The sequence below is a fragment of the Onychostruthus taczanowskii genome, unplaced genomic scaffold (assembly GCF_017590055.1).
Source record: "Onychostruthus taczanowskii isolate IOZ18803 unplaced genomic scaffold, ASM1759005v1 scaffold46, whole genome shotgun sequence".
NCBI lineage: Eukaryota > Metazoa > Chordata > Aves > Passeriformes > Passeridae > Onychostruthus > Onychostruthus taczanowskii.
In genome coordinates this window covers 6,372,838-6,385,366 of record NW_024502125.1, presented here as the reverse complement: position 1 = coordinate 6,385,366, position 12,529 = coordinate 6,372,838, and positions in this window count along the sequence as shown.

Below are 12,529 nucleotides of genomic sequence, written 5' to 3'. Positions count from 1 at the left end.
ATGAAAATTAAAAAAAAAAAAAAAAGAGAAAAAAAAGAAACGAAGAGAGAGAATTCCTAATTCCTTGGTGGAACTCCTTCATTCTTAAGCGCTTCCAACCATGCTAAAAATGAAGATATCAGCCGTCGCCGAGCAGGGGTTTTAAACTGTTTGTGCAGTAATGCTGCAGAAGGAGGTCTTGGCTTGTAGTTTCTAGCATTTCTCTCCAGGACAGGCTTTCCCTAAAACTTTGCGTCGGCAGGCAGGCGGAATGGATTCGGGAGCTAAATCCGGCCAGCTGCGTGGCAGAGCTGTGTGTCACACGCCCCAGCTGAGGCTAATGACTCTCCTTGCTGCCATCTCTGGGCTGTAATAGAAAGAAATACAACAGCGGGTTTTAAAGATTTTAACATCGGGCATCAAGGAGTAGAGTCCTTCCATTTTCCAGCGTTCTTTTAACTTGATAGTGTCGTAATTGATCTTTCTGTAATGCAAGTTGTGACACCGAAAATGATGCAGTATTATTTCAAAATTATTTACAGCACTGAACTCTGGCTGCAGCATGGCACTGGGCATGCTACTGCCCCAAGCCTTCTGGTCAAGCTCTAGAACATGAGATTTTACCTTACATAGCACCAACATTTTGTCTAATAACATGAGAAAGACAGGTTGGGCATAAAATACACAGATAGACACAAAACTATAACTTGTTATTTGCCCTTTAGAAATGTTTACAGCAGTACATGTACCTCATTCCAGAATCTTTTGCCGTTGTGAAACAGTTGAGAAAGTAAGGACCACCAAAAAGTTTCATCTCTCTTAGTGACATTTAAGACCTCCTAAAGTGAGCCTTTTCACACAGTAGAAGCCTACTTCAACATTTGTTGAAGTTCTCATTTAGACAAAGTGGCAATGGAGGGTTGTTTTTAACTGCAGTATCTGATAAGATCAGCATGATCTGATGAGCAAAAATTCCAGCCTGAGAAGTCACTGACTGTGCAGTCATTGTGTTTCATTAAGGCCTACAATGACATTGGTTCATGTTAGTTTCCAGAAAAACATAGTGGACGGGCTGCATTAGCAAATGTATTTTAGTAAGCATGAAATACCTATTTCATGGGTAATGAAATATCTATTTTTAAAAAATAGAAATACCTATTTTTAAAAATACCTATTTTCAGAAATACCTGTTTTTAAATATCAGTTTAGTTGCAAATATCAATGATAGGATCTTCAGTTCCAGTTAAGGTTAAATCTGGGGTAAAAAGGAGGTGCATTTTGTAAGGACTGCAGGAGCGCTGGCCTCAGACTTTGTCCCATTCCCTTTTTTGAGTGCTGAACTGAACCTGTCATTCAGTTGTAATCACATATTGGCGGCCAATGTCCACACCAAAGCAAAGCATACCTTATTTTCCCTTGCCACAACTGGCTTTTCCAAAAGATGATAGCTGAGGGAGGATATTGCAATAAACCAGAAATCCAAAGTATTTCTGGACAAAGTGGAGTGGAGTTGTTGCTGTACCCTAGCAGCAATGAATTTTCATCCCTCAACTCTAAAATAAGCTTCATGAGACATAAAACTGTTTTGACTGGACTGAGTTGGCCTTCATAGCAAAGGGCAGAAGGCACGGTGGCATTTGTAGCCGTGACAAGATGTCTGTTCACAGGATCTCCTCTATGCATATCTGGTGTTTTAGGAGGCTGCACTCAGCTAAGAGTGAGAGAGAATATCTTCCAAAGACCAACTTAAATCACGGAATCCAGACAAACTCTTCTGAGCCTTCTAACTACTAAAGCAGCCTCCAAATCTACCTTTTTTTTTTTTTTTTTTTTTTTTTTGCGGTGGGTTTCAGTTTAGGCCACAAGAAAGCAGAACTGGTGTGTGTTAGTGAAAAAGAGCACATTATTTGGTCTCAGACCAAATAATTTATTTATAAAATAGAGAGATGGCATATGTTTCTATCATGCTTTTCATGTTAATTTGTTTTGTATGCTGCTGGTATAAAAAATATTATGAATCTTTCTTCATAAAATAGTTTTTAAATACATGACTGCCAGTGGCACATGAAAGATAGCCTTTAAATATATGTTTAGCTTTCAGTCTTCCATCTTTGGAAAAATGCAGACGTTTGAATATTGAAGGAGTTTGCAACTGGTACTCAAACCAGTCTTTGTGCTTTGTGATGCAAACATCTACTGCTACTTTGTAATTAGATGGATAAAAAGCAACGGAGATCAAATGGTATCAAGCTGATTACTAGTATAAAGGGATAATTGTAGGTAGTTAGAGACCAATGAAATGACAATAATTACCCTATTCCCACGCTGGGGATTTTATGGTGTATCTGATTAAACCTTCTGTTGAAACTTTCTGATTTTGAATTGTATTTAAAAAATACCTTCCATCTTTCATGTTGGATTCTATTGTACAATAGAATGTACAATTATTTTCACAGAAGGAAGGAGATTTTTCTATGCATTTATGACCACATATGTTCACCTGCTGCTCTAGCCAAGCAAATGCTGCAGTAGTGCTTGAAGTCAGGAAAAGTATGGTTGTCTGCGCAGACTAAGAATTAGTTTTGAAGCAGGTGCTGTTCTGAGCTTTTGAAGGGACCAAGTAGAAGTGAGGCAGGAGTTTGAACTGATTTAATGGCATTAACATATCTAATGTCAAAAAGTCACCTTTTCTTTCCTTGAATTCCTTAAGGAATTCAAAGTTAAAAATAAACATAATCCAGTTTATATGAAACAATAATGAATTTTTAGTGTTTTCTGTAGTTCTATAGGTTGCTGAAACACATTTCCAGTGTCTTCTATTTTCCCCCTATATGATTATGTGATGGAAGACCAGATATTTTGTTACACTTTAAGAGTGGATACTGGAGTGGTTATTGTTTGACTCTACCAGATTATCTATTTGATGTTTGCTGTGTGAACACAAGATCTGTCTCCTCTCATGTGGAGTGCTAGATGCAGCCCTGGCTTCTAGGTAGGTCTATGCCTTGTACAATGTGGTCTCACCATCTCTCTTGTGCTCCATGGCTCCAGGTGTCTCAAAGAGAGCTGCTGAGTGTCTGGAGGCAGAGAGCCAGGCAGAAGGCACTAAGCTACATCTTTTGGGGCTTTACATTCAAAGGACTGTCACATTATGGCTACTGCCTTGTGCAGTGGGACCATTGTAATTGGGTGGTCCAGGACCATTCCTTTTCCACCACATGAACTGAAATATTAAATCTGTGATTGACAGATCACTCATTTCAAGCCTTACAATGAATTTTTTGTTCTGACTGCATTAAGAAATGTTTTTCAAAATACCACTATTTCATACACAATTTAAATCCTTATTATGTATGAAAAATAATGTGTAACCATAGTGAATATGGGCAATGTGGCAGTGCTGTTCCAGATATTTTGGAAATTACTGACATTTTTTCTTGTGATAATGCTGATAGTAGAAACAAACTTCCCTTGTGAATATTGAACACCTCACTGTTAAAAGGCTCTATCTGTTATCCCCCCTCTTCCCTTGTAAAAATACTCTTCTGATTATGATGTTTCTTATATAATGGTTAGTGCATATATCAGGTATATATTGATTTTCAGAAAAATATCCAAGGGAATTGTAATCACTATTTATAGATTGAAAATAGTCTCGAGTCTGGTATTTGCTGTTATCTGGAAATATATTCTCCTTTTTTAACAGGTGTATCAGCTTATATCTTGACAGTCACAAGACAATGTTGAAGAGCTTATAAATATGAAAGGCCCAGTGAGCATGTTCATATGGATTTAAAAGTTTCTCCCAGGGCATTTGAGTGTTTTTCACTCAAATAAGTGTTTTGACATCTGTCAGTCATCAGTCTTTTCCCCATCAATGACAACATATCATGACAGAATTTATGAAGAGATTTTTCATTAATAGCAAGGATGGTTTTTCTGCTATAATTACTTATTGACATGTTAGATGAAGATTTTCAGTTACACAGAAAAAAATGCTTCTCTTACAGTACCTTAGGTAACTATATGTTCACCTGGTTTTCAAGCTTCTCTCTTTTTTCATGTGTGATACCAAAACAGATCTGTCAAAGAGTTTTGCCTAAAAGCACTGGGAATACTTCTGTGTTTTTTCTCCTTTTAAACTGTAGAGAACAGGTGAAATCTCTTCTCATAAGATATTAAAACATCCTTAGAGATCTTTCAGTGACAGGGTGCACATCTACAACATATTTGTGATGACATATTTAGCTGCAGGGGCAATAGAACACCACCATGCTCTAGAGTATTGAATGACTGTAAAAGGCAAAGCATCAGCTTTCTTCCAAGACTAGCATTAGGACTTCCCACTGAAAAATGCCATTGAAAATCATATATGAAAAATGAATGCTGGACTTGTAATTGTTCCTTGCAGCAGCATACAGGATTTTACAGAAAGGTAGAAATGTATTTCTTGTGGGAGTTGGCAGCAATTAAACTGTTCTTGCTGAAAATAACTAAAAGGTTTTCCAGGCTTGGTTGTATTAATGATCTGTTCCTAAGGAAAATGCAATCTTTATAAATAACAACTGTGATGTTTATTGCTATCTTTAAGAAATCTGCGCACTGTTCTTGCTTTTACCACTTTTAAGAGGTTCTTTACACAAAGGAATACTAAGCAGTTTTTTTGGATGGTGTTTCCATCATAAAGCACGCTTTTGGCAAATGAAACGCAGGAAACGTTTGAAATTGTTAATGTGCAGCAGACAGTCAGCCTCCCTCCAAGAACTGCCCATTTACTTGAGAGATAGTATAGCAGTCAAGATGTTTTAGCATCTCTTCGGCATCTTATGGCAGGATCAGCATGTTGGCTGTTGACAGCAGTAAACATGTCTATTTGCATTCTGGTTTGAAAGCTTTCAGCTCTTTTGCCTGCAGCGGTCACTTCCTCTCTCCCCATTCTCCGGCAAGGTCTGCAGTCCCTGTGCTTGCCTGCCCCGCTTCACCGCGGGCTGAAGGACACTCTCCTCGGAGCAAGTTCTTCCCGAGACGTGAGTCAGCAGCAGGGGAGCTGACGGCATTGCCGGTATGGGCCACGCAGAGATGTGCCTCTGCAGTGACGCAGCCTTTGCTCACGCAGGAGTCACCAAGGATTTTTACATCACCTCTACACCAGGTGGCAACATATCATGCTGCTCTGCTCGTGATCTCGTTTGAAACGCAAAAACGCTTATAATATGCAGCATTCTGTGGAACTCAGTCATTACAGATTTGATCTGCTAACCCTTCTATTTTTTTAATAAAATTAAGTGTTGCTATTACATTTATGTCTTATTCTATTAATGCTGACAAAGACTGGTTAAATGACAATATAAGGAAGAAAAGAATTAAATGAGATGGTATAAATGGTGTAAGAGTATGCACTAAAGGTACCTTTTAAGTTTTAGAGAGTGCTGTTGGCATTCATTTTAAGATGCAAAAAGGTATGTGTTACAACCGTTTTTTCTTTTAAATTTTCTGGAACCTAATTACTAAAATATACTCTCCACTAATAAAGAAAGATTCATAGTACTTGAAGGACTAGCACCTTCAATTTAGACTGTAATAAAGACTTTGGTTACTGTTAAAAGGTCTTTCAAATAATGATCAGATGTCTGTGACATTCAGGCAGAAATGTTTCATGTGGTATTCATACTGCCAACCTAAGGCCTTTTTATTGCAGACATCTTCTGGGCTATTCATTGTGGACTCCCCTTAGAGTTGCTTAAGGGACATCAGAAGTAGCCTCATCTCAAAAGTCTTCTAGTCTTTTGTGCTCCTAGCAGAGAAACAAGTGCCTGCAGGGTTCAGTTGATCTCATACATTTCTAAAAGATCAGATGAATCATACCACAAAAGTGCTTATTAGTCTGTTGTGACTATAGAGTCTAGAAAACTAGTTCAGATATCTACATTTTAGACATTTGCATTTGCTCAGATGATTCCAATCTTTTGAATGTAATTATACTTCAAATGGAACTACAGGTTCTCAAAGGATTTGATTATTAAGCGACAAATTTTTTTCAGTTTGGCATCCAGACTCTACAAGCCTGGCTTGGACATTGATCTGAGTCATTCTATCAATTTTTTGGAGTAAGGAGACACAAGTCCCACTACGTCAAGTGAGAGATAAGTCTGATAGTGTCTGTTCCATTTCAGTTCACTGTGTGAACATTACAAAAACATAGTAAATACAATGTAAGGGAAGAAAATTTTTTAAAGGCTTAAATGTCTAATTCTTTAAGATTTGTAAAACAACTGTAAAAAGCAAAACATAGCTGTCCTTAAATAGAAGTTTGTGAAGTATTTATGCAGATAAATAAACTGACGAAAGAAAGCAGGAAGATAGAGTGCATATGAAAGGAATGATAAAGACAAAACCAAACCCTTGAGTGTGAGCTGAAATTAAGGGAGTAAAAGTGCTTATGGAAATTTTTGCAGCCTTAAATGAAAGAAGAAGGAGAGGAAGGGATATGAAGGTGTGTGTGTATGTAGATAAGTGACAGCGTTTTGGGCAGAATGTCAAAAGCTTTGCCATTGGAGTGAAGCCCAACAGAACCAGTGACAGGGTGAAATATAAGTGAGTGTGTGACTACTTTAGAATGAGTTGATTAGTCATCAAAGTCAGAGGCTACTGTTCTGGAAATCCCACAAGAAAAACTGTGTTTTACTTACTAATTTTTGGAATTCATTAACTATTGAATTTACTAATAATGAAACCACACAAAAAAATTTCTTATTTCAAGGTTACTAGCAGTGCCAGCACTCACAGACCATCTTTGATTATCTTTACAAACAGACCTTGAGACAGTGATTGAAGGTTGAGATGGCAAGTGTAACTGAATACAATGTTATCTAAAATGTATTATTATGTACATAAAACCATCCCTAACTCTGCACATACCATGTTGGATTTTGACCTTCCGTCTTTACCTGGGAACAAGGTCTTTGGTTGCAATAAGAGCATGAGTTTGGTTCTTAATGATTGTTATCCCTTCCTCTTGAAAATGCTATAATTAAACTGAAAAAAAAAATCAAAGAAACATAAAAAGGATGATCTAAATTGTGATGTTACAATAGGAATATCAATTAGGGAAACCTGAGTTCTTTACCCTAGAGAAAAGACTGTTTTATGGAAATGTTAAAGAGGGCTAAAGAACCCCAAATGGTATGAAGGTTGTGCATTAAGTATTTCTTGTTTAGTCTCATTTCCAATAAAAAAAATGTTGAGCATCAGTTGAAGCTAACAGAATCTTCATTCAAAGCAAGTAAGAAATCTTGGTTCTTCATCTTGTTTTAGCATCTACAATGTCTTTTTCATCTGTAATATCTTTTCCAAATCAGGTAAGAAGGTTTGGTTTGTCATCTGATTTTAGCATCTATAATATCTTTTTCAAGAAACTTCACAAATTCACTCTACACATTTTATGGGCCTTCAGAATAGTGGATAATTTAGAGAAGGAATACCTACCAATACCTATTGAATAAAAAAATACATTATCCCTGGCTAAGGAATTCCAAATGTTGCAAATTTTTTGAGGTTAGATTATTTGGTGAAGTCTCATTATGTGCTGCATTGTTCCCTTTTTACTTTGGGTGGTCTTTTGGAGAATGGTTACTAAGCTTGATGAATCAGTAGCCTTTGCCCTGACCTAGAATCACCCTTATGTTAGAAACAAAGCAGATTTTAAATAGCAATCGATTTATCCAGTAGTGTTAAAATAGAATTACAATAAAAGTGTGTAATTTATATTGAGATATTTTTCAGGTAAATATATGAAATCTATCAGATTGCATTTGAGGCAGAGTGAGCCTTCATATTCTGTGTGTGAAGTACAATTTTCCGTATTGTAGTTTCAGGAGTGTGCTTAAAAAGGCTGAAAATTTTTGAGTATGTCAGTCCTGTAGCAAACTAGTGAAGATTATAAATAGGAGAATAAGTGGTGAAGGAGCATATTATCATTAACTATGCTGTTTTCTAGGTTTCAACTCTGATGCTGTCTTCCTCAAAAGCATCTATCTTGCTTCTCTTTTTGGTTCAGTTTGCTAGATTTTGTTTAGTTTCCTATCTCCCACTTGCTTCAGTGAGCAATAAGTGTATTTGTGCCAAAACCAAGAACACTGACTTCCTATTTTAGACTGTTATCATTGTGCTTCTTTTACAGGAGAGCCAAATCTGTGCCAAATCTGTGGCAAGTGCTGCAGTAATTCACATTTTCCTGCTTCCCTCCTTCAGGACTGCATGTTATACTTTCCAGCACGTGATGTGAATGCAGATGGATCTTTGTACCTGTAGGAAGAAAACAAAGGAACACAACTGTTTGTTTGTGTTGTGGCTGTGTATGTGAGATGTGAGGGGGTAAGGTACCCTTTCAATGTAGCTTTCATTTCAACAGAATTATTGGATCATAATTTAGGATGTGAGATCATAAAAGTAGTTAGCATAAAAGTAGTTAGCATTACAACCTGTCCAACAGTCTTGTACTTGTTTGGATGCAGAAAGTCAGAACTAATTTAATGAAACTGGTATTAAAATGAAGACAAAATGCTTATATTCAATTATACATATATTTTAATACGAAGAAAATAATTTAGAAGAGCTTTAAAGGCATTAAATTTCTTTACCATCAAGCTCATAGTCACTAAAGTCTATGTGGAAATTTCTTTTTGCAGAACTTGGAAACATACCACCCATCTGTAGGCAGGTATTACAGCTCTCCCAGCTTTCCTTTCCTTTACATAATACAATACTCAAAATTCAGCTGAAAAAGACTTCTCAGTAGACAACCTGCAAAAATAAAATACCAAGAGAATTTTAAAAAAGTGTTCTTAGTCTTTAGTGCCTTGAAGATTTAGTAAGAAGCAGACCTTTAAAGAATGCCTCAAGTGGATGAGCTACTGTGTTGAAATACAGAAACTGGGAAACCGGAATTGCTTCCAGTAATGTATCTGACCCACGGAGTACTGGTGTGTGTTAGTGCTGGTCTCCTTTTGGATTATAAATTGACTTTGATGGATTGTAGTTAGGAGCAGGAATAACAATGGAGAAGAAGATACGGCAAAGGACAAGAAAGCCTTAGAAATGGTAACTCCCTCACTCCGGACAAAGGCAGAAGCCAATGCAAATGCAACCAAACAAATTCTCACTCAGAAAACAAACAAACAAACAAACAAACCCCTATGTTCTTCATTCTAATTCAGAAGACATTAATTTAGGGATTAGAATTTGGGATAAGAATTTCGCTTGCATGTGTTTAGTTATAAAGCTCAGACATATCTGAGCTAGAAGCCAAAATATGTGATTTATTTTTCCTAAAGCAGAAATCTTAAACCTGTTAGAGGATGCAGGTGGCATCTAAAGCTAAATGAGAAGTATTCCATTATTTGTTGAGGTAAAGGTGTCCTTACTGTACTGTGTTGCAGGACGATGAATGTGGAGAAAAGAAGTTTCTTTTTCAGATTCAAGTTCAAAGACACAATATTCATGTTTTCATGGAGTGTTACATTGGGAGATAGATCACTATTGTTTCTTTAGCTTAACAGAAAGGTGGTTATGTGTATTGACTCTTCTAAGAAGAAGACACCTGAAAAGCAATACAAAGGGAACATGGGAATTTGTGAGGAGGAGAGGTATTGGGCTGGAAACAGCAGTAGTCAGAATGACATTTGACACGGTGAGAAACTGCTCTGCTGGAATGAAAACCTCCATCCAAGGGAGAAGCATCCTCCGTGTTGGATGCCATGCAATGTCTGCATCCAGCCAGTGAACTGTCAGTTCAGGCTGCAACAACAACACCAACACTTGCGATGTGCATGTATGAAGTCATGGGGTTCTTTCACACTAATGTGTGATTCAGCAGGTTGTAATGAGCTGAACAGATCCATGGAAAGCTAGGCCACCCACACCTCTAGCAGGAGATGTGCAAGGAGGACAACAAGCACACCCAGGTTAGGTGTGTGCACTTGTTACTACTCAGAGGTCCTGGGAGAAAGATGGCACATGTAACTGTGTTTTTCTGTCTGTCATTAGAGCATTTTGGGTGGGTTGTTGCAGGAGATAGTTTTTGTTTGTGTGTATTATAAGCATTTCATATGCATCTAATATTGTAGTATATTAGCATTTTGCTTGCATCTAATATTGTGGTTTATTTGTATTGCTGAATGTTAAATATAGAGATCACTGATTGATGGCTAATTACATGATGTTAATAAGTTGCTTCAATTCTGATTTTCCCTCTGATAATGTATCACGTTTAGCAAAATATCTCTGAGCTGGGTATACTGTTAATGTAGCAAACACAGCTGTGAAATACAGCATCACAGAAAGGAAAGGACAAGGGTTTTCTTTTAGCTGTTGAGAAATAGCAAAATTAATAGCTGAGTGATAAGCAAGTTTGGATATATGGGGAGATCTTGCCACTGTCTTAAATGTCTACCAATGAAACTTCTAAAATTTTGTCTGTAGATACAATGAAAAGATAAGTAAGAGTCAGTTTTGTATTAGTTGACAGTAGTTCTTGAGGGATAGAGGGGAATCCTTTTAAAACTGGAAGCTGGATTAGGAAACAGTTCAGGAAGGACAAGTCATAGTCACTGCATTATGACTAGAGTGAAAAGGGAAGTAGAATTAGCATTGCTGATGGAAATTATTAATGCACCAAGAACATTTCCTGTGAGACGTTATTGAAAATGCTGCATTTTAGTTTTATGGTGAACAGATTCTTCAAAAAACATAGTCTCAATTAGAACCCTGGAAATAAAAGACGTAATTGAGTAACAACTGGAATCAGTTTTTCTCCAGCTAGATGACATAGTTAAGATATGTTTCAATATAGCAAGTTCATAGGCTTTAGTTTTTAAAATGTTATTACAATTTTAATTGACTCAAAGATTTAAACTCCCCCATTTAGAACACTATGTGCTAATAGATTTTGTTCCTGAAGTTCTTTGTTAAAGAACTGTGGAGTTATGTGTACAGTAAGCAGAGACTGTGATCTGTGTTGACTTTTAACATACTTTAAGGAAATAAGACATTGTCTTAGCTATAATTGTGAAGCATGGTTGTGCTTATACATTAATTTTTAGTTGTTAAGACATTATTTGCGAGACTGCATCTTATTTTTCTTCTTTATGTTGCCTCATGCTACAGTTTTAACATTTCAGTTTTACTCCTTCAAAGATACTGATATGTCTTGGAAAGAACTATATAATTTTTTTTTTACTTCTAAAAGGAACAATTGAAATGCGATATGAAGTAAATTTCATAAAGACTCTAACTAGCTGGTGGCCTTGGCAACCCTTAAGAAAACTCAGTGATATACAAAAAATAGTTTTCCCTTATTTTCCCTGATTTCTCAGAGGTAGCATTGCATCAGTGCAGAACAGTTAAGTGTTATCATCACTTACATTATATGGTAAGAATATATGACATCTAAGATATTGTTAGAGTCCTTTTTGAATTCTGTATACTGAATGCATCATACTGTCAGCTCTGTGTTAATTTTATTCCTAATACTGAAGGGACAATTTTAAATATTAAAGTGTTTGTATGTTATTTTATATTTAATCAGAGATGGAGGTTTAGGTCAGCCCCTCAGTGATACAGACTCTACAATTGACTCTACATCATAACCATGTCTATTTAGACAGGCATAGTTTATTTTTTTATGTACAGAAAATCATGATTTCCAGAGATACTCCTGCCTATCCTTGCTAGTAATTAATAAAAGGAAAGATCTAATGTTCCTCACTGAGAAAATTATTAAGGAGCTCTGGTTGCTCCTTGACCTTGTAATATGTTTGCAAAGTGCTTTGAAACCTTGCTAGAGAACATACTAATATGTGCAACCAAGTATCCCTATTTATTAAAGAATCTCTTTTCCTAACAAGTAATCAGATCCAACAAACTTTTTCATCTGTTGTCTTTTTATTTACTCCTTCTACATTCAGATCATGAACACCATTCAATGAGACCAGCAGCCAAACAGAATGAGAAATGGTAAATTTGAAAGGACAGCTTAGGGAAGCCAAGCAAATGACTGACACTGCTCTTGGCTGGGAAACCTACAAGGTGTATGGATTCCTAATTAGTGTCTTTGAGTGGCATTAACTCTTCTATTCTTTTTTAACCTATTCAATATTTCTAAAATCTTATAGATCCAGGGCTATAATTTGTTTGATTGAGTAGTTAATTTATTGCTATAATACATCTTCCAAAACCTACATTTTTCTGTTTTTACTAATATCTGGTGGTGTCTTACCTTAACAGAGCAATGCTTATGAAGATAATTTCATATTTAGGAAAGCCTTCTGTAGTGCCAGACCATGTCCAGAATATTCTGATACAATTTCTCCCAACAGACAATACTAATGCGATGATTATACTTGTTACATTTTTTTTTCCTAGAAGTTTTATGAATTTTAGCATTCATATAGGGGGACAACTGTATTTATCCTTTTTTCTGATCTTGCTTATGCTTCCACTACACAATATTTATTATTAGGAACTCTTCAAAATTGGCCCTTGAATTTCAGTT